Source organism: Cyprinus carpio, chromosome B17 (assembly GCF_018340385.1).
Source record: "Cyprinus carpio isolate SPL01 chromosome B17, ASM1834038v1, whole genome shotgun sequence".
In the NCBI taxonomy this organism is placed as follows: Eukaryota; Metazoa; Chordata; class Actinopteri; order Cypriniformes; family Cyprinidae; genus Cyprinus; species Cyprinus carpio.
In genome coordinates this window covers 22,583,173-22,607,885 of record NC_056613.1, presented here as the reverse complement: position 1 = coordinate 22,607,885, position 24,713 = coordinate 22,583,173, and the positions used below count along the sequence as shown (strand labels likewise).

The 24,713-nt window shown below is 38.1% G+C and overlaps 1 pseudogene; it reads right to left on the bottom strand.

Moving 5' to 3' along the window:
* Nucleotide 1: 1 nt before the first annotated feature.
* Nucleotides 2-24,384, bottom strand: LOC109107400 (annotated as a pseudogene).
* Between the last annotated feature and the right edge of the window lie 329 nt (nucleotides 24,385-24,713).

The following is a 24,713-nucleotide window of genomic DNA, read 5'->3' as shown; positions in this document are numbered from 1 at the left end:
TGTGGGAGCTTTGTAATGAGCACTAACTACTGGTTAGGTTAAATAGGCTACTGAAGGAAAAACAACAGTATATTACAACGTGAAGTTAGAAAATGTACTTTTGGTTGTGCTACTGAACTGTTATTGTTCAGATATTGTCTGTGTAAAGTTCAGTAGGATTTATGCGATGATGGTTCACATGGAGGTGTGATGCACTTTGAGAGAGTGATTCCAGTGGTTTCCGTCTTTACATCTTCACCTCTTTTAACAATTTTCCATCTTGGGGATGTACGGATGAGTCCTGAACAGAAGAAATAAATGGTAAATTAAGCATCCGTTCACATTCACTACTGTACCTCATTAACGGACTATAATAACTTTGACATAAACTAACATACAAAAACTGCACTTAATGCAGAGAGAAATTGACTGTAGAAATTACAACTGTACAAATGAACCAAGAAAAGTAATAGATAGAAATGGCCAAGTCAAATTTTATTTGTAAAGTGCGTGTCACTATATATATATATATATATATATATATATATATATATATATATATAATTTATTTATTTATTTATTTTTTATATTTTTTTTATTTTTTTTTTTATTTGTTTTTAATATTTTAATTTGTTAATTCATTATATTTAATGTTAGATTTTTATATTTGGTGGGTTATTTATTTTATATTTTGAGATTTGATATACTGTGTGTATATACACTCAATGTACAACCACATTTCATTAAAAAAATAAAATCAGGCAGATTTTTTTTAGCAGAGAGTATATCATTTTATGCACGTGAATAAAGTTCCTATCTGTTTAGAATCATATCTATTACATGCTTATTCACAGACACACATCTCTAGAATACTCACGTTTGGCAGCAACTTCACTGGGCTGAAGGATAACTACAATAACTGGGCGACTGAAACATTTACACAAATGATCATCATGGGATATCCTGGATCCTTGTCACCAGCCTTGAGCTCTTACCACTAGATGGCCCCATTGAGTTTTTTATTTATTTATTTATTTATTTATTTTTGTTAATCCAATCTGATCATCTGTTTGCACTCATCAGTTCTTCTGTTGTTCTTCTCTTTTCTTATTGAATTTCTACCCTGTTTCCTGTATTTGACACTCTATTCCAGACCCCAGTGATCTGTGGGTCACTTTAAAGAAACTGGCTAGGTTTGGCTGGACAGAATGATTTAACGGTGTGCTATTCTTTACCACAACATGAGTCATTTCTAACAACAGTAAGGAATTACAAATCATGCTATAGTAATTCTGCCACAAATCAGAAATGCTACAAAATTAAATAAAAGACATTTCTTAACATCATTGCTTAAATGACTGCTAACTGAAAATTTTGACCCAGAGAAGATTTTCTTCTTCTGAGAACGGACGGATGGTCTCTCTAGGCCTGCATGGTCCAGGCCGGGTGAGGAGAGAGAGGTCAAACTAAAACATACTTACAGCGATCACTTGTGTCTGAGGCTGACTGTTGGCCTTCTGTCGCCGCAGGTCAGATTTTATAAGCGCTGTGAGGCAGAGAGACATAACCTGAAGTTAAGAGCAACATACTTTTTAAATTTCATTTATGCATTTGATACATGCTTTAATTCAAGGTTTACACTTCATCAGTTCATGCATTCCCTTGGAATCGAACCCATGACCTTGGTGTTGCAAGCACCACTGCTCTACTGTCTGAGCTTTCATGGTACCTTCATATTACTATATAAAACCCTGCATGTGTGTGTATGTGCCACTGTGACGCAATATGCTGAAGTTATGATCTATTCATCACGTGTGCAGAAGATGAGTGGAGCGGTTATCTAGTGGTCATGTGATGAGCTTCTACCTGTCATGATGGAGCCGATGAAGAGGAACACACAGAGGAAGATGTTTCCGGCCAGTGTGCTGAAGTGATCGATGATTTTGCCTTGAATGATGGTGAATGCAATTCCAAACATCTGCATACACCAGAAAGATCCTGAGCATGTATGTACCATAAACATGCTGTTACCTTTACACACCTCCGTATCTTCTCAAGCGCTCCTGAAATTATCCTCAACCAACAAACTACACTGAGTTTGAGAAACATAATCATTTATAGTATAAACACAAATTTTTAGGTATCACTTTAGATTAGGGAACACATTTTCACTATTAAGTATTAAGAGTTTTTCCTCAATAAACTGCTAATGATTGCTTTTTGATAGAAAGTAAGGCAATTGTTAAATGGTGGCACTGGAATCAACCATTTCCATTTTAGTTCAAATTAACAGCTAGTAAAGCACATGCTAAACATAACTTATTTAGCATGCCATGCATATTTAATGAATAAATGAAAATATTAAGTTGATGCATTGATCAACACACATTATGTCAACAGACATTTTAATTAAATCATTAGGTTAGAATTTTAAACTTGCAACCATGCGTTTATGTACTGTAAGGCATGGAAACAGGTCCCTTGAATGTCTATTTAGATTTGACTCATCCTCATATCTTAAAGTGCAGAGAAGATGCATGACCTGCGCTGAGCAGTTGAGCAGCCCTGAAGATGTTCCCTCTGACTCTGGGTACGTGAGCTCGACTGCAAACTCAAAGCCCAGCGGCAGATAACCTGTCATGAAGAACCTGCAGTCAAAGACAGAAGAGACTGAAGAATCAGCCGGTCTAAACTACTGCATTGTATGCATCTATACTGAAAACAGTTAGCCATAAGCACGCATAAACATAAAAAATATACATCTAGTTCATTCATGAAACTCTAGATGTTGCAAGCTAATAGGTCTTTTACATGCAATCTGCTATATGCTATAATAATCACATTGTTCACTAAATAACACAGGCTGCTTGGCCTCTGCTGATTCTCAATATTTCAATAGTCAAGTTCAGGGGTGGCTGTGTGCTGGACCTGTAGGGCACTAGAGTTCCTCTGAAACCCTCCACCTCCCCCAGCACCACCTGTCTAGATCTGCAAAGGGATTTATGTATGCATATCCATGCAGCAGCAGCATATCTTACATGCTAACAGCAGCATGTCTGTGTATCAGTATTGTCATAGTTAACATGGTGAAACTATTCCAAAAGTTGTAATGATTGAACTACAATTAGATGTTGATCCACAAAATTTCTTTATGGTCAGTCTGTGTAGAAATCATGAACTATAGATTTGGCTGGCTAGCATGTTTCAGTTAGTTGACGCTGAAACTACCATACTGGGGGCAAAAGTATCTTTCATAAATTACTATATTTCATTATTAGATGTTTGGTCTCTAAGAGTGAAATGGACTTTTGTTGTGAAATTCTGCCATGTTTTTATACTTGTGCACGTGCACTGGCAGTGGAAGAAATGTGATGTAAGCATATACTGGGACAAAGCTGAGAAAAGTTTAACTTTTCACTAAACGGACACAAACTCTTTTCCTTCCAGAATGTTGCATTTTGGTAACACATTATTTTAATGTGACACAGTTACACTTGTTACATGTACTTGCTATAGTGAAAACTGTAAATTATGCAGAATTACAGGCAACTATCCCTAAACAAAATGCTAACCTTATAGTATATGCATGATGTTAATTAATAATGTAGCATGCCCATGCAAGAGGGAGATATTTATAAAGCTGTTGATAAAATGCTAATTTGATTGTTGATATATCTCAGCTGTTATCGTTGTCCCTTTGTTTTTATTGCCCCGTCGAGTGTTGTGGACCCTGTTTCTTCTTCCGAGAATTCTGTTGCGACGCGCCAGGAATCCCCTAATGTTATCTGAATCCGCTGTGTGCCTTAAATGTCACAACACTTCTGTGTCCTGCATGTTTTTTGTCACTGTCTGCAGCTCTTACCCGAGCGCTCCTGATGTGAGGAACACAACCCACAGATGACCCAAGTTCAGGGTGAAAGCATAGATCACCATCCCCACAAACGACAGCAGATACACTGTGAGCGTCGTCTGCCTGGCAAGACAAATATTAGTAAGTTAAACTGCCAAAATATATGTCCTTCACTCCAATAGTAATAATGTAGTTCACAGAACATGTTTACTTGATGGTTTAATCTTTAAACATCTTCATACATTCAATGGGACAAGGTACATAAGTGCAGAAATAAAAGCATGTGTCAAGTAATCATTAATCAATAATTTAAGTTTGGGTAGGTCTACATCTTCTGCCTTTTCCATTTGGCATTTTCTCAAAACATTTACTGTATGTTTCTGCACTCCACAGGTGTCAGCACTATCAGTATATCAAAATATATGCACATATAATCTGTTATGTTCTGTTTTGGTTGCTGCTCCTATGTGTAGTCCCTACATCCTTTTCCCCTTTGTTTCTAGACTTACTCATCAGTTGATTGATTATGTTCACCTGTGTCTTGTTAAGCTCCTTGTTTTCCTGTGTATTTACATGCCTGCAGTTTCCTTAGTCCCTTGTCTGGTATTGTCTTTGCATGTTGTGTGTGAAGCTGTTAAGTTTGTTGTTTCTCACCATTTGTGGGTTCCCTTTCTTTGTTGAATTTTGTTAACTAAATTTTCAAGTTTTAACTAGATGCACATCTACTTATCTTTGCCTGATTGCACCATGACAGAATACTAGACCAAGAAATACAATGGACCTAGCAACTATCCATCTCTTCCGTCTCAGGATGACAGTTTGTTGACTTTACCTGAGCAAAAGTTTGTCATCAAAATTATTTTATATAATTATTTCTCAGAACTAATGTTACTAAATGAAGTTCCAAACATAGGTTCGAGAGGAACCTAATCTTTCATTCCTGTCAATCATCAGTGTGAGCGTATATAAGGAGAAGCCGCTGCTCCGTCCCAGCGACAATCATCCCTCTGCCTCCCCTTCTCCTCTTCCATTTCTTTTCTTTCTCTATTCTTTTTCCTCCTCCACAGCGTACATCCATAGAGGGGGGGTTCTTACTCAGAGCTTGAGTTCGTAAAGTTTGATTACCATTATCAAGCAGGACTGATTGAGCAGACAAGCTCATGAAACTTCAGGCATCCGAGCTCAAGATAACATATATCAGTGTTTTCGTTTGCGTGCTTATTACATGTTCTCAGTTTGTTTGGACTTTTAAATTGTACTTCCAGTGTCCTGTTTTTGTAGTTCCTTTGTAACCCTTTTGCGTCATTGGTCCCCTTGATTGTATTACCAGGTGTGTCTAGTTTCTTTGTTAGCTTCTGTGTGTGTGTATAGCCCAGTGTTTCAGTCAGTCTTTGTCACTCATGGTCTTCGGCTGTTGGTAAGCTGTTGCTGGGAGGGACCCATCGGTAAGGTCGGTATGAGTGGCCAGCATCCCCACAGCCTCTGCGCTCTCAAGCACCGTGTTTCAAGCACATCTAAGTCAGGTGGTCTCAGAGGTCCTTTCACCATCTGCAGTGCTCCCAGGAAAAGGCCACTGGCATTCTGAGTGTTTGGTCTGCACACAAGGTGGCACCGTCTGCTCCAGATCCTCCCGAGGTGGCGGCGTCTGATCCTGATCCTCCAGAGACAGTGCCACTTACTCCAGGTCCTCCACAACTCCCTGCCTGTTTTGTCACAGCCAAGGAGGGTGTTCTCAAACTCTGTGCCTGTTCTGTCACAACCACAGAGGCCATTTCTAACCTCTCTGTGCTGTCAGTCTTAGTCCAACCTGTTCCTCTGTGATGGTCTTCTATTGGTCATCTCTAGCTCTGGCTGATCCAACGTGGTGGTCTTCTGCTTTATCTGCTCTGTCTTGCTGGTCTTCAGCTTCATCAACTCTGTTTTGGTGGTCTCCTGTTCCATCAGCTTCGTCTTGATGGCCTTTGGAGTTTCTCAGCTCCATCAGCTCTGATGTGGTGGTCTGCAGTCCTGCCTGCTCTGTATTGGTGTTCATCAGCTCTGATGTGGTGGTCTTTAAACTCCATCTTCTCCACCATGGCCATCTTCAGCCCTGTCTGCTCCGCTGTGGTGGTCTCCAGCTCTGCTGAGACGGTCTTTTGTCCTGTCAGCTCCCCCCTGGCCTCCTGCTCTGCTGGCTCCCTATTTTGGCATTGACCACCATGCACCCACCACATACCCAGAGCCTGAGTCCATGCTCGCCATGGACATTCTGCCAGTAGAGATATTCATCACTGAGCTAGAGTCGGAAGCCATGTTCGTCCTGGAGCCTGAGCCTGTTACCATGTCTTTTCCGGAGCTAGAGGCAGCCACAATGTCAGTTCCAGAAGGAACAGTAATCCAGTTCAACATCCTGGAGTGGAGTCCCACATGTTTCCCCAACCTCAAAGCTCTTCCTCTGTCAGGCCCGTCTGGCTAGTGTAAGATCCTGGTCCCTTCCAGAATCCTTCCTCCCTCACTGGTCTCGTCCAGGTTCCAAGGTCTGTCATTTCTGCCAGTCCAGTTTACAAGATGCAGCATCCCGGCCATGGGAGCCTCCCTAAGTTTATTCCAACCATGGAGGTCGTCCAAAGCCCCGTTGTCCTCTCGGGGTTGATTGATTATGTTCATCTGTGTCTTGTAGGGATGTAAGTGTAATGATTATCAGTTTGATGTTGAATCCTGATAAAATTCCCCATGGTTAGTATTACCGTTTCAAATTTTAATGAACATTATAACCATATATGGTTGCCGCGATTTGAATAACTGAGGATAAATAAATGCTCTCTGGCATAAAGCACAGTTTTTTTTTCAAGTAACAGTCTCACATGCGCACAGCATGCAGAGTAGTTTCATTTTGAGTGAAAACAGGGAGGAAAAGATGGGAGGGTTAAGGGAATTATACAAATGAATATATTAATTAATTAATTATATGAATGTACCTCTAAAGATTCTGACTGTCTTCAGAAATTATTTGATGGAATTTTGTTGTCCACTTCACTCCATGTAATACCTAATGTAATGTAATGTTTTAATCGCAATGGTGCTTAGTCCATGGAGGTTATGGAAAACAGCTGTAATTCTGCTGTTCCATCAGTGCCACCTGCTGTCAGAGAGTGGATTTACAGAGACTTACATTCACATTCAGTCTGTTTGCAGCAGTTTCTGTCTGGCCGAAAACAGACAGAATTTGCATGCCCTGCTGTAAATTTTGACCAGTTGATGAAAAACAAGCTTATGTGGATTCTACACATTTAAACTGATAAGTTATTTAAATAATTTTTTTATTTATGGAGCAGATAAAACACATATAATAATTTATTAATCAATTATCATTTTGACTTAAAGGGATAGTTCACCCAAAAATGAAAATTATGTCATTAATGACTCACCCTCATGTCGTTCCAAACCCGTAAGACCTCCGTTCATCTTCGGGAACACAGTATAAAGATATTTAGATTTAGTCCGAGAGCTTTCTGTTCCTCCATTGAGAATGTATGTACGGTAAACTGTCCACGTCCAAGAAAGATAATAAAAACATCTTCAAAGTAGTCCATGTGACATCAGAGGGTCTGTTAGAATTTTTTGAAGCATCGAAAATACATTTTGGGTCCAAAAAATATCAAAAACTACGACTTTATTCAGCCTTGTCTTCTCTCCCGGGTCTGTTATGAGCGCGTTCACAGCACTGCAGTTTAGTGATATCCGGTTCACGAACGAATCACTCGATGTAACCGGATCTTCTTGAACCAGTTCACCAAATTGAACTGAATCGTTTGAAACGGTTCGCGTCAACAATAAGCATTAATCCACAAATGACTTAAGCTGTTAACTTTTTTATCATGGCTGACACTCCCTCTGAGTCAAAATAAACCAATATCCCGGAGTAATTCATTTACTCAAACAGTACACTGACTGAACTGCTGTGAAGAGAGAACTGAAGATGAACACCGAGCCGAGCCAGATAACGAACGAAACATTGACTCGTTCTCGAGTCAAGAACTGGTTGCATTGGTTTTCGGATCACCGGTAGGTGATGGGAAGTTCTGTTCTTCTCCGCGAACCGGGTCTTTCCGGACAGTTTGATTCAATAAACCGGTTGCCGAAAACGGTTCACCAGTTCTTTTGCGCTCAACGTAATGACTTCATTGGCGATGATTGCCCTTGATTCAAGCCTTCGGTTTACCCGCGCTCATAACATTAGCACAGAATCAGTTCAGAATCAATCATCAAAAGAACCAACTCGGTTCAGACGCGCTTTGTGTCAGTCTGCTTCACGCTGAATCACGCATGCGCAGTATCATCAGCTCCTCGCTTCTCGAACTGGAAGCGTCCGACAGAAACGGTTCTTGACATGAGAACGAGTCAATGTTTCGTTCGTTATCTGGCTCGGCTCGGTGTTCATCTTCAGTTCTCTCTTCACAGCAGTTCAGTCAGTGTACTGTTTGAGTAAATGAATTACTCCGGGATATTGGTTTATTTTGACTCAGAGGGAGTGTCAGCCATGTTAAAAAAGTTAACAGCTTAAGTCATTTGTGGATTAATGCTTATTGTTGACGCGAACCGTTTCAAACGATTCAGTTCGATTTGGTGAATGAACTGGTTCAAGAAGATCCGGTTACATCGAGTGATTCGTTCGTGAACCGGATATCACTAAACTGCAGTGCTGTGAACGCGCTCATAACAGACCCGGGAGAGAAGACAAGGCTGAATAAATTCGTATTTTTTGATATTTTTGGAGCAAAATGTATTTTCGATGCTTCAATAAATTCTAACGGACCCTCTGATGTCACATGGACTACTTTAAAGATGTTTTTATTACCTTTCTGGACGTGGACAGTATACCGTACATACATTCTCAATGGAGGAACAGAAAGCTCTCGGACTAAATCTAAAATATCTTAAACTGTGTTCCGAAGATGAACGGAGGTCTCACGGGTTTGGAACGACATGAGGGTGAGTCATTAATGACATAATTTTCATTTTTGGGTGAACTATCCCTTTAACCCTTTTCTTTATTTAAAGGCTGAAATGTGAGGTTTACCTTTTTTCTAAGCTTTAAGCGTTATTAGAGAAACTGTTGTCAGTCATGTTGTCATTTAAAATCCAGACATAACAGGTAATGTTATTGTTTTAGTGATTATGCAAACAAAAAGTAATTTTATTTGTTGTTTGTTGATTTTAAATATAAAACTTGAAGTGACTGATGTGTCAGTGCTTTTGAACATTTCCATCACATTTTAACAATACCATGATAATACTGATAACCATGATAAATTTGGTCACTAATCATGATAGGAAATTTTCATACCATTACAGCCCTAGTGTCTTGATAAGTTTCTTATTTTTCTATGTATTTACATGCCCTCAATTTCCTTAGTTCCTTGTCCGGTATTGTCTTTGCATGTCATGTGTAAAGCTGTTGTGTTTGTTTCTTGCCATTTTTGGATTCCCTTTTATTCTGTTAATAAATTGTTCAACTAGATCTGCATCTCATCATCCTTGTCTATCTCCTGTAACACAACTGAGGTGAAATACGAGAGAAAAAAAAAGAAAAGAAAAAAAGCCAATATCAAGGCACGATGAAGAGTGGTTTTGATTTTGCCTGATTTTAGAAATAAAATAAAATTAATTGAATTTGACAGTGTTTACAAGATGTAGAGACACAGTCAAAGATGTAAAACCTTACAGTAGAAAAGGTATATTTTCAAAATGAACCTGTTATTTCTGTCAGAATATGGTCGCTATGTTACTTTAAAGATACGCACATATATCACTTAGTTAAATATGGATTTTCATCTAAACTGAATATAGGTATTGAGTTATTGAGAACAGCCTCATTCTGCAGGAGTGCGTGATGACGAAATGTCAATTTTTATCAAAAAAAGAGAAAACCAAACTAAATGGTAGATTTGTGTTGAGAACCTTGTAGTGATCGTGTGTGATGAATATTGAAGTGGAAATGTTAAGTTATGGGACGCGATTTGTCTCATGTCTGAAGAATCCAACAGACCGCTATGGCACACATCCACACATATTTCTAGGAAAAGCATATATTTCTTAATCATAACCAGCCTCAGTAGAAAAACAAAATTCCTGTACATGTAAGTAGGTCTTTTGTGTCTTTAGCTCCCTCTAAATAAACAATGTATTATGAAGCCATTCAGTACAACCACGCGTAAGAAAATGTCCCACTTCACCGCTGCTGCTGGGATCTGCCGGGGGCAATTCTGACTCAAATGATTCTGAGCCGATTACAAGCACCAGGATGATGTGTGCTCATTGAACAGGCAGTTTTCAAACCAGCGCTTCACAAGAGATAAGAGAGACCACTACAGTGAAGAGCCTTCGTGATGGATACGGAAAGAATGCATTCACAGACAAATATATGAGCAACAGTGTTACATAACAATCACCATCTATTAATATCAGGAGGTGGATGATAACTCTGGAAACAGGGAACACATTTGCTAATCAATATTCTACAAACAGGAAAGTTTCTACATGAGGCAAATGCTGCTCGTATCTCAAAGGATATTCAAAATGTCTTTATTTGTTCAGTTTTAGTGCCGTATAATCTGAGAGCGTAAGACACATGTTGTTTAAAAGGGTTATTTATGCTTTGCCTAATTAAACTTGTGCTTTCATTGATAGAAACCGTTTACATTTTAAAAACAAACCAACTCTTCAATCCAATTTGCCAAGCAACAAGACAACAACAGCACTGATTTATATAGTGCACTGATTGGTGTAATGGTACAGTTGAGTTGAAAAGACCTTCATAAATCTTCTACCAAGCATTGTGGCTGATGGAAACCCATAATCCCTGGCTCCTGATTACATTAAATATGTATGTGACTGTGTAAATAGTTGTCATTTAGAATTAATAGAGGTTTTAGCTCCATTTGCTCCACTCTAACATCTTGTTTAGACAACTTTTGCCCACTTTCATCCAGACAAGCATGCACTACCCCCTCTGCCCCCTGGCTTTCCGATGTTCTCTGTGAACATCGCTCTAAACTCTGGGCTGCACAGAGGAAATGGCGCAAATCAAAAAACTCTACCGACCTTAGTGTGTATCAGTCACTCCTCTCTTCCTTCTTTGCAAATGTCTCCACTGCTAAAACAACATACTATTACAACAAAATTAGCAACTGTTCTGACTCTTGCACACTTTTCGAAACTTTCTCTTCTCTTCTCTGTCCTCCTCTTCCTCCTCCTTCATCAACTCTTACAGCTGATGACTTTGCAATTCTCTTCACAAATAAAACAAGAACCACCAGTGACCAATTTTCCACACCGCAGACTGATAACTTCATAACGACTAATACACACTCTCTCTCCTCCTTCTCTCCAATCTCGGAGATGGACGTTTCCAAACGTATCCTTTCCAATCATCCTACTACTTGTCCACTTGATCCTATCCCCACTCACCTCCTTAAAGCCATTTCTTCGTCAGTCATACCTTCACTTACTCACATTATGAACACCTCTCTTCACTCTGGTACATTTCCCTCAGCATTTAAGCAGGCTCAGGTAAGCCCATGCAGTGCTTAAAAAACCCTCTCTAAATCTAGCACTTTTAGAAAACTACAAACCCGATTCCAAAAAAGTTGGGACACTGTACAAATTGTGAGTAAAAAAGGAATGGAATAATTTACAAATCTCATAAACTTATATTTTATTCACAATAGAATATAGATAACATCAAAGTTTGAAAGTGAGACATTTTGAAATGTCATGCCAAATATTGGCTCATTTTGGATTTCATGAGAGCTACACATTCCAAAGAAGTTGGGACAGGTAGCAATAAGAGGCCAGAAAAGTTAAATGTACTTATAAGGAACAGCTGGAGGACGATTTTGAAACTTATTAGGTCAATTGGCAACATGATTGGGTATAAAAAGAGCCTTTCAGAGTGGCAGTGTCTCTCAGAAGTCAAGATGGGCAGAGGATCACCAATTCCCCCAATGCTGTGGAAAAATAGTGGAGCAATATCAGGAAGGAGTTTCTCAGAGAAAAATTGCAAAGAGTTTAAAGTTATCATCATCTACAGTGCATAATATCATCCAAAGATTCAGAGAATCTGGAACAATCTCTGTGCGTAAGGGTTAAGGCCAGAAAACCATACTGGATGCCCGTGATCTTCGGGCCCTTAGACGGCACTGCATCACATACAGGAATGCTACTGTAATGGAAATCACAACATGGGCTCAGGAGTACTTCCAGAAAACATTGTCGGTGAACACAATCTACCATGCCACTCGCCGTTGCCGGCTAAAACTCTATAGGTCAAAAAAGAAGCCATATCTAAACATGATCCAGAAGCGCAGGTGTTTTGCTCTGGGCCAAGGCACATTTAAAATGGACTGTGGCAAAGTGGAAAACTGTTCTGTGGTCAGACAAATCAAGATTTGAAGTTCTTTTGGAAAACTGGGACAACCATGTCATCCGGACTAAAGAGGACAAGGACAACCCAAGTTGTTATCAGCGCTCAGTTCAGAAGCCTGCATCTCTGATGGTATGGGGTTGCATGAGTGCGTGTGGCATGGGCAGCTTACACATCTGGAAAGGCACCATCAATGCTGAAAGGTATATCCAAGTTCTAGAACAACATATGCTCCCATCCAGACATTGTGTCTTTCAGGGAAGACCTTGCCTTTTCCAACATGACAATGCCAGACCACATACTGCATCAATTACAACATCATGGATGTGTAGTAGAAGGATCCGGGTACTGAAATGTCCAGCCTGCAGTCCAGATCTTTCACCCATAGAAAACATTTGGCGCATCATAAAGAGGAAGATGTGACAAAGAAGACCTAAGACAGTTGAGCAACTAGAAGCCTGTATTAGACAAGAATGGGACAACATTCCTATTCCTAAACTTGAGCAACTTGTCTCCTCAGTCCCCAGACGTTCGCAGACTGTTATAAAAAGAAGAGGGGATGCCACACAGTGGTAAACATGGCCTTGTCCCAACTTTTTTGAGATGTGTTGATGCCATGAAATTTAAAATCAACTTATTTTTTTCCCTTAAAATGATACATTTTCTTCTCAGTTTAAACATTTGATATGTCATCTATGTTGTATTCTGAATAAAATATTGAAATTTGAAACTTCCACATCATAGCATTCTGTTTTTATTCACAATTTGTACAGTGTCCCAACTTTTTTGGAATCGGGTTTGTACTAGACGGTATCCCTTCTTCCATTCATTGCAAAGACAGTTGAGCAAGTTGTGTTCAACCAACTCTCTATGTTTCTTGCACAGAACAACCTTCTGGACAGCAACCAGTCTGGCTTCAAGAGTGGCACTCAACTGAGACTGCCCTGCTCTCGGTTACTGAAGCCCTGCGACTGGTGAGAGCAGCTTCCAAATCCTCAGTACTCATCTTGCTGGATCTGTCTGCTGCTTTTGACACAGTTAACCACCAGATTCTCCTGTCCACCCTCAGAAAGATGGGCATCTTCAAGGGACTGATGCTTGCCTACAAGACGACCACTGACGCTGCACCAATATACCTAAACTCGCTAGTTCGGACTTATGCTCCCTCCAGAAGCTTGCGTTCTGCAAGTGAATGGCACCTTGTGGTGCCATCCCACCTTTTCCTGGACTGCGCCCAGCTGGTGGAATGACCTCCCAATCTCAATTCGAACAGTCTTTAGCCATTTTCAAAAAAACATCTAAAGACATTTTTTCACCAGTACCTGACCAACTAATACTAGCACTTACCCATTCTATTCTGTTCTGTTCTATTCCATTCATATATTCCATTCCATATATATATATATATATATATATATATATATAAACATAGCTATGTGTACTGTGCTAGACTAACTGAGACTTGTCATGGCACTTGTATACCGTTGTTGTTCTCTCGTTGGTCTGATTGCTTCTATTGTTCTCATTTGTAAGTCACTTTGGATAAAAGCATCTGCTAAATGATTAAGTGAAAAATGTAAATGCATTTAATCTTGTTTGTTGTTTAGTTTATTAAATATATGTGTTTTTTCTAATGCAGTGATGGTAATTAGAGGTCTTGGGCCCTTTTCATTTTTAAGGTTTATTTTCTTCCTACTCTGAAAAAAAAAAATGACATCACTGAACAAACCTATTATTTACATTGTTTAAATATATATATATATATATATATATATATATATATATATATATATATATATATATATATATATATATATATATGATCCAGTGACAACACACTAATATTTACAGTCGCTTTAATGCAAAACAGGAAACTCATGAATATTCATGTATGGTGCCCAGTGACACCAAATATCTCAGACACCGAATATTTCAGAACCCTGGAACAGAACCAAATAAGGACAAACAGGAACTAAACAGACACCAACATGTGACAGACTTCCTAATTATAATTTGTGTGAAAAGGAATAAAAATTGTAGGTATTTTACTGCCTGTAGTTTTCATTTCAGCTGGAAACTGGAGTGAATTTTATTTATTGGTATGTTTTTAGGAGTTTTGCAAAAATCTTGGTAGAGGCATGTTTTTTCAATAAGCCTATGTTGCAGTTTCACTGTATTACATTTCTATTGGCCTTAGAACGCTCAATTGTTTTACTCTGTTATGAAAAAAAAAACATTGATTAATTGATTACTGAAAAATATTGTTCTTGGCACAAAGCACAACAATATTGACTCAAAATGATGAGTGTGGTGGACTGATATTTAGACACTTACGTAGACTAAGGCATTTTTAGAGTGCTCTTGACTTCAACCCATCATGCTCAACCTTGAAACATTTAGAATTTAGTGGGGTTAACAAAATATTTGATCAAAACATTTATTTCAAGTACAGTGTGTGATTTGCAAACACGGTACACTGTTACAACCAGAATTTACTCAGCTGCTACTCAAATTACAAGTAAATTAAGTCCAAGCTTACTGTGACAGGACTGAAATAACTTCAGTTACAATGATTAATTATTGGTATTCTAAAAGCGTGTAAACACATATTTAGGATTGAGAGTAAAGACCAAAGAGTGTTTTCCATAAACCCATTCTTGAATCAAGGTCATTAATAAACCCAGTAACCGCTGATCCGTCCTGGTAAATCCTCTCACACATGACGAGATTAGGAGAACCCAAGGCTCTGTTATAGAGAAAAGCGCATTACAGACATTCTGCTGCTCAACATGTGTCAAAGTTAAGAGTTTTAACAATTTACTGGAGGGAAAGTCTTGGGGAGAAAAGTCACTCTATCAAAGATCTACACTTGAAAAAAAAATTTGAAGGTTTAATTTGAAACAATTTACCCTCAGAAATTGCTAGTAAATTTAGCAAAATAAATAAATAAATAAATAAATAAAGGCAAGTAACAGACTGATTAATTAGGTTGAAAATTTAAATAGTATTTTCTTGTAAAAGGTACTCCAATAATTTTCTGTTTACACCTCTGAACTGTAATCAAATCATTTTGGTGTGTTTTGTGTGAGTTGGCAATGTCACACACAAAATTTGGTGTCAGTGACATTTTGGCATCATGCCTCAAATTCGTTGCTGGCATCATGCCTCAAATCAATAACTTTGTGTCAGCATGGTCTGAAGATGATATGATTCTATTTGAGTGAAAATCAGACCAATGGTCCAGGAGGAGTTTGAAAAAGTAGGTTTTCAAAGTAAATCAGAATGGTTTAAAAAAAGTTTGGCTGACTATGGCAACATTAGTATCACTGTTCTCAGCATGAACCATGGAATCTTTTAATACCAGTCTCATTACAATAGGCAAAATTCATAGAAAACTATAAGCATTTATTTGAAATTTTATTATAACTTTTGACCACAAGGTGGCACTGTCTGAAAACTGTTTGAGTACTTTCAGGTCATGGTCTAGATGTTACATACAAAGTTTCGTAATGGTACACTAATGCATTCATTAAATATAGCATTTTTTATCATAATAATCTATTGTAGTCAATAGCAATTTCATGTTTTGTTCAATTATAGCGCCTTTAAGAGGCACAATCCCACCAAATTCTGTATGTGTCCTTTGAGTGTGCCCATACACGTGCGTCAAATTTGGTGAAAATATCTCATTTTGTTTTGGCGTTTTATATATGAGAACAGAAAAAATTACTGATTGCTGACTTTGTTTGCATTTATTTGCCACTAACTATCAAAATTTTGGCAATTGGGTATTACCATATAGCTGGCATGCTATGTTTTCGAATTTCCTACGGTGGTTTCGTGTCGATCGGAGTAACGTAACTTTTTTTTTTAGATATTGGCAAATGTTAAGCACTAAAATGCAACGTTGCACAAACCATAAGGCAAAACCTGGCATGTTTGGTATTGCTGGACTCGTCAAGAATTCAGGAGTCTAAAAAGGTTACTCCCGTGAAAATAAGTTGAACACACCCAAAGTTATAATCATGTGAATATTCGATTTTTTTGGCGCTGGCTCGAAATTTCTTAGGCTACTTCTGGGCATTGTGCTTATGACCATACCAAGTTTCCTGATGATATGTCAATGCGTTCATAAAATATAGCATTTTACTAGAAAGTTAAAAATGGCCGACGCTCAAAATGGCCGATATGGGAAAATTGGATATGGTTCAATCAATGCTTCACTGAATCTAAAGAGACCAGTTTTGTGATTTTTGGTCAAACTATTCAGTTATAAACAAAAATAGCCATTTTTCATATCTCCTGACCACTAGGTGGCACTGTGATGAAACACTGCAGGTAGCCCCAGGTCATGCTTGTAATAACACACACCAAGTTTGGTCTCAATATGCCAAACCGTTACATAACGCCTATATAGATATAGCCCTCACATCCATTTTTATGCACTTTTCGTCGGTTTGAAGAATCAACTTGGATTCCATAACTTTTTGACAGCATGTTCTGAAGATGACCTGAGCCAGTTTTGGTGAGAATCAGACAAACTGTCTAGGACGAGTAGGTTTTTTGAACATTTAAAAATAGCAAAAAAAACTAAACCTTGCGATTTTTGAATTTTGTGTGTTCATTTGATTCGGCATGAGCAAAAGATTCAGAGGAAAAAAAGAATTTTCCTTCTGTGCCTTATGGTTCAAAAGGTATTAACATAAACATGAGTGAAACTTTGGACAAGTGGTGGCGCTAGAGAGTTTGAGTTAGAGACTCCAAATTTGCTATGGTGAGTGTTCTCACTGTCCTCTATCTGTGTGCCAAATTTCATAACTTTCCCACAAGCGGTTCTATGGGCTGCCATAGAAGAATAAGACGAAGAATAAGAATAAGAAGTGCCAACGGATACAACAGGTGCCTACGTATCTGTGTGAAGAAGAAGAATGCCAAGATATGAAAAACTTTGCTATCATGATATGTGGACCTCATGGGGAAATAAAACAATAGAAAATGCATGACTTACTTATAAGTCTTGGTCTTGTCTAGCCAGATTCCACAGAGCAGAGAGCCGACCATGCCAGCGATGACGAGAGTCAAGCCAATTCTCCCAGCATTCACCTCTTCACCCTGTGCTTCAGACAATAATGACATCTGAGATATCTTTAATATATCACCCTGTAAGACCATTTTCTCATGCACCTCAGTCCACAGTGTTTAGATAACCCAATACACTGAGTCTGAGCTGAAATTGAGTACTACTGCCAGAATTTCATGGGGCATTTGCTGAGAATGTGATTCAGAGATTCACAGTGAACTTATACCATGACACATTATATGTTTTTCACAAAATAAAAAGGGGATGTTTCTATAGTTCTGAACAGTTATCATAATCATTGACCATGATATGTACATGGTACTTCAAGGTACTGTACTTCAGAAAATGCCATGCTATTACAATCGTACCATTTCCAAAAAAAACAAATAGGTAATACTGTGATACTTTTTTTGAGTGCATTTGCATCATTTTGAGGTTCAGCTACTGCTATCCTGTGTCTGCAGAGTGGATGAGGATGATAAGAACTCAAGGATGTTGACAGCAGGACTCACAGGGTAATGCTCTATTATCATTCTGTTCAACAGAGTGGAAACAGCGTAGAAACATCCCACATTCAGTCCTGGGAAACACAAGCACAGGGAGAATCACGCTGTCAAATAAAGATAAATCAAAGGATTCAAACTGGGTAAAATGACATATTGATGGTTAGAAAAGGTGTAGATTACTAAGGGCAGAATTGAAAAAGTATTGCAATCTGGTTGTTTAAGCAGCCCAACTGGGAGACCTGGTTGAAAACAGACATTTTTTTATGATTCTAGTGTCACAGAATTGAGACTTTAGTTTTAAAGACAAAGCAACTTTTCAATTGTGAAAGTGGACCATTTTAATTTCATTTTTGGGACAGTCCTGCACATTTCACATGCATCAAAGAACTTAAATTACACATTTCTGATTTCTGTAGAATATAAATAGGCAGATTTCCGTAAAAATTGGAGCACCAATCATGCATAAAGTTTCACACATCCTACGCAACTAATACATTTTGTCTAAATTGATTTTGGATTCAGTATAACAGCATCCAACCATAGCCAAATATTTGGAACAGAAACCACACTTTTTGTGCAGGTAATGATTATTTTAGTTAACTAAAACTTATTTAGTTTAACTTTAAGTACTTAAAGTGCTAAAACTAAAACTGAAAGAACAATTAATAAAAACTATATATGTAGTTGTCATTTTTAATAGTTATGTATCTATTAAACATGATAACTACACAAAACAAAATTATTAAAACTTTACCTAAAATGAAAACAGAAAAAAAAGAGAACTAAATCAAACTATTAATGAAAACTCAAATATCTCAAAGATACAAAAAATAACACTTGTACAGGTGGAGTTTTCTGGAAGGTGGAGGCTGATATAATATATGATGCAGCAAATAGCTAAACATTTCAGAAACTGGATGGAAACTGGGTTAATCAGAAGCTAAACGCTCATAAACTTTGACATCAGTTTTAAAATCTGACAATAACACTCCCCTGTTGGACAGTCACTCTGAATATGTGTACAGGACAGGACTCAAAATACTGTATATGTGAATTCAGAACCTGTATGAGGTTTTCTGTTTGTTTCTGTTTTACCCTTTATTTTAAGGCCATGTTGATACAGTGTAATTACACAAATAAGTACTGAATAATATTAATTAACTACATGTAATTATGGTTAGGCTTAGTTATTGGTCTATCCGAATGTACCAATATCCTCTCTAAAATGTTAAGTCCTATAACCAACACTGTAATCACCCAAGCAAGAAATTTATGAGTCATTTTTGACCCAGCACTGAAATTTGCAAAACAAATCAGCATTCTTTCAGCTTAGGATGATTGCCAAAATTAAATCTTTCCTCCCACTTAAGGACTTAGAAACTACGTTATCTGTGCATTTATTTGATCGAGATTGGACTATTGCAACTCATTGTATTTAGGGGTCTCTGATTTTTTTTCTGTCTCATCTCCAGTTCCCGGTCCATAATGGTGCAGCCAGACTTTTAAGGGGGATTAGAAAGAGGGAAAGTATTAGACCTGTTTTGGCTAGCTTTCACTGGCTCCCCATTGAGTATAGAGTGCAGTTAAGGTATAGTTGTTTGTTTAAACTGTCAGAATGAATGGTTTGCCACCACACTATTTATCTGAACTTCTTTCTTTCTTACCATCACACCAATAGGTCCTTTATTGTAACATGACGTAGTTACATGTTACATGTACTTATTATTTTAAACAGCAAAAAAGAAAATAACCCTAAACCAAACACAAGCTGGGTGGATTTTCTGCCATCACTAAAACAGTCAAACAAAGACTGGAGGGACATATTCTCATCTGATTTTATGGGAATATGAGCTGGATATGATATGAAATCTGACACTTGTGAAAAGTATGTATAATGCTTACAGTATGGCTAATGGAGGTGAATACAGGGATAACAAAACAGGGTCTAAGACTGATCCCTGCAGCACACCACATGTATAAGCAGCAGAAGAGGAGTTATAGTTTTTAATAGCTACTGAAAAGTTATCCCCTTAAGGTCATATATAAAAAACAATTTAGAACTAATTCCTTAATGCCAACATACAGCTAAAGACGATGCAGTAAAATTGAGTGATCAACTGTGTTCTGCACTAAGATCCAGAAGAACCAGAACAACACATTTATCAGATTTATGTTTCTTTCTTTCTTTCTTTTGGAATTTGGGATATACCTGACATTATTACGATATAAAATATGTGAATATCAAGTAAGTGGAAGTAAATGGAACAAAAAAAAACATAGTTTGACCGACAATTATTTATTTATCTCTGTATTCTGGTCCAAAATGAGCTGCTGTGCTTTCTATATTCTATACAGTAAGTTACCAGTTAAAACAGTATTAAAATGTGTTAAAATATTAAAATAAAATGTTAAAATATTTTTTTTTCTCCATTTCTGTCACCAATGGAGTCTGGGTTCCTTTCCACTGTCACCTTTGGCTTGCTTAGTTGGGAACACTATTTGGCAATATTATGGACTTGAATGCACAGACACTATTGGAAGAGAACTGTAGTGAGCTGGAAGATGACATCACTGAATCAATGATGAACTGACTTTGACTGAAAAATTGACTGTTTACCAGCTGCATTCAGCATTATTGAAACATTATTTTCCTGTTTACCACTGTAAAGTTGCTTTGACACAATCTGTATAGTATAAAGTGCTATATAAATAAAGGTATCTTGACTTAAAATAATTGAAAGTGCCCCTATTATGGGTTATGAAAGGTTCATATTTTGGTTTTGGGAGTCCCCAACAACAGGTTGACATGCATGCAAGGTCAAAAAACACTTTCATTGGCTTATAATATGCATTTATTTTTACCTTACTTGATTAACGACTCCTGAACGATTCGCTCAACGATTCATTTTTCCAAACCCCTCCTGTGCATGACGCTAATCTGCAGTGATTTCTCTGATTGGTCATTTCATCATGCCTGTAATGCCTGATAAAGCAGTGTTTGTGAGCGCAGTGCTGCTTTGTGTACAGCATTACCGGGGAAACAGCTATTTTTACCACTCCAAAAGCAGCACCTAGTGGCAAAAGAATGAATTTGCATTTTCATTCAAACCAATGGGAAAGACCAACAAGTGGGCGGGCAATATGCTAATGTTTCATGTTGAAGTTAAAGGGTTACTCCCTTTTAATCATTTACCCCCATGTCGTTCCAAACCTGTAAAAGCTCCATTCGTCTTGGGAACATATTTTGGATGAAAACCAGGAGCCCTGAGACTGTCCCATAGACTGCCAAGTAAATAACAGTTTCAAGGTCCATAAAAGGTATGAAAGTCGTCGTCAGAATAGTCCATCTGCCATCAGACGTGCAATCTGGGTTATACAGGAACACTTTTTGTAAGCGAAAAATAGAAAAATAGTAATTCCTTTGTCAACGGTCTCCTCTGTGTCTCTCCATATCACTGTATGCTGTGTATGCTCGTCTGTGCGAGGATGCGCTGTTTTGCATCCTTGTGGCGCGGAGGATACAGACGAGCATACACAGCATACAGTGATATGGAGAGGCACAGAGGAGACCGTTGACAAAGGAATTACTGAAAAAGGTTGTTATTTTTGTTTTCTTCGCATACAAAAAGTGTTCCTGTCGCTTCATATAAGCCAGATTGCACGTCTGATGGCAGATGGAGTATTCTGGTGACAACTTTCATACCTTTTCTGGACCTTGACACTGTTATTATATATATTATATATATATATATATATATATATATATATATATATATATATATATATATATATATATATATATATAACAAAGTATATATATATATGTATATTTTTATTTATATATGAGGATACTACTATTAGATAATAAAAGCACAATACTGCAGAAATACTGTGGTAAACATGCAAAGGCAGAATGTGTTTTAAGTTATTAAGTATATGAATTAGCAGTGTGTACCGTAGCTAATGAGGAGGAGGATGAAGGGCTTGTTGCAGAAAAGTCTTGCAATTGAAGCCAAGTATGAGTACTGTGTGGTGGGCATGTCTCTGAGCGCCACCTGAGACAGAGACGGAGGGATTTCAGGCTTTTCCTGAAAAACTGAATGGCACATTCAAAAACTTGATTACCACAAAAGAAACTGAAAAACACAACTCTAAACAGTAATTGATTAAACCAGAAATGGACATTATGTCAGTCAACATGATCCTGTTTACAAAATGATTGCAATCAAGGTTATCATCATAGGGCAAAGCATTGAGCCTAGGTCATGATACATGAGCAGTTAAGTGCTTGTAAACACCACTTAAGTAAATTATTGCATTCCTACATAAAATTGGATTTATTGAATGATTTCCACAGAAATTGGTTCTGCTTGTGTTTTCTCCAAGAAGTCAAAACCAAATCCTATAATAAATTTCCATATATGTCACTACTTCAGTAGACACAAATGACTTTGTAAAAGCAAATCTCAAAATGGATCTAAGAATTATAGCAACAGATGGAAAGAACCAAACCTGCATAAATTAAATAAATAAATGCAAAAACAAGAGAATTAAAGACTAAATGATGAAATAATCAAATGCTATGTATGCATGTATGTAAGCAGGTTTTGGCATCCATAATTAAGCTGATGACATGAGTGTATGAATTAAAGAGCTATTTCATAAAGTATCGTGGTGCACTCACATTTTTAAGTTAAAGAGCAGAGTAGGTTTTATTAACAGATTTTACATGCTGATTAAAAACGTTTCTCTCTACATCAGTCCTGTTAGCTTTTCATTTATGCTGCTGGAGTGGATGTTCTTACCAAACACGACCAGCAGAAAGATGAGGCTGGCCACAGCGGCTGTGATGTAGAACATGATGCTGATGTGTTGAGCCAGTTCATTCATGTCATCCACGTTGGGCACAAGTATTGGTGGGATCAAGAAACCAATAGCAATGCCAAGCTGAAGGGGAAAGACATAAAAAATCAACTGCATCATAATCTCAGTCTCACTGACCTAAAAAAAAGTGATTGTCTGGTTTTGTGCATCTTCCAGAAGAAAAACAGCACGGGTCATTTTAACAGTCTGCCTGAATCATTTTAAATTTACCTGCACAGGAGAACTTTTCACAACTTTTCTAACCAAGTCACGACACATTCATACGCACATCAATATGTTCTTAACTTAGCACATTAATGAATTTGGAGGATTCTAAATGTGCGACTGTATGCCCAAGGTTAGTCATTTGCATTAAACACACCTAAACATCTCCATTTTAATTTAATGCTGACCCAGATCACAGCTTCTTAATAGCTGGCTGTACATATGTGTGTATATCGGTGTTATTATACAGAGTAATCTAACTTTCTGGCTACTAGAATGCTGCTTGAAAACGCAGATGAAAGGTATAACTAATGAATATACAATGTTTCGTTTTTAACCCCCCAATTAAAACCAATTTGCATCCTTCGTATTTTCACAACTTGTTGAAATTTTATTCACGCTGCCATTTCTATGAACAAAACATTTTACTGCATCGACCTTTGCTCTCTCTAGTTGTTTCTATGCTGTCAAAATGCACTTAAAATGGCAAAAGAGGCGCACAGTCTACGTGTGCAGACATGTTCGGGGAAAACCTGAGCTTTTGGTGTAATCTAGTCCAGCTGATTAATGTAACTTAAAAGAAGGTAGACTGTGTTTCTGTGGCAGTGCAGCGATGCGCTCCGTGCGCTTTTACGCACCTGATTTCCAAAAACGCCGATGGCGCAGGCGGTGGACACTTCATCAGATCCGAACCACACGGACGCGACCTGAGACGGCATTCCCAAAATGAACACCTGCGCAAAGGAACAGGTGAACTGTCCGAGCATAGTGACCCAGAACAGGTTTGGCTGAACGCTGGCCACTTTGATCCACGTTTCCCACGCAGTTGATCGAGGCTGCGAACAGAGCGATCACCCGCAGCCCCTTCCTCTCCAACAGCCATGTCACTGGAAATATGAAGGGGATGTAAGTCAGCATATAGATCATTGACAGCCAGTCGATGGCGAATGAAGAGACGTTGTAGAATTTCATGAAGATGTTGTTGATGATTCCATACTGGATCCACTGGAACGCGTTGCACAGCGAATAAGAGCTAAAGAGAATCACAATGAGCCATCGCCTCCGGTATAAACGAGTGTTACAGACAGTGTTCGTGTCTCTGCATTCGGAGATTTCAACATGACCAAAGTTTCCATCTGTGTTTTTTGTCTGCTCTGTCTGAAGAACGTCTTTTCCAAAGTGGTTGCCGCTTTTTTCGCACATTTTGCGCTGCGAATTCTACCTTCAGTCAATCCTGCTTAATGAATCCAGAATCGCGTCCTTCTATTGTAATTAAGGAAATATTCCAGACGCAGAAGAAGTTCCCAAGAGTCTGTAAACATCCGGACTGACTTCGTTTCAACCGATAATACAAATTCAGAGCAAAGGTGAAGACAAAATCACACATCCCTCCAGGAAACAACTCAGTCACTTCTATCTCTGATTCACGCTTGTGAGCTTCAGACTCCACATCATCATCATCATCATCATCATCATCATCATCACCATCATGACATGAGAGAGAAACTCTAGCACGTGATCAGCTGTCAATCATTAGCTCCTGCTCATCCCAACATATTATTATAGAAGAGTTGCTATTGAATATTGAGTATTAGGCTGTACTATATTGTATAAACTGGCGGTAGTATCCATTAGGCGAATACTTGGGGCCCCAGAGCCATCTGCTGGTTACAAACATAAAAAATAGTTGCAGCAGTGATCACAGATAGACGAATCATATCAGCATTGTGGTGGAAATTACATTCAGACAACATCGTCTTACATGTTTGTTTTATATATATATATATATACACACACAATGGAAAG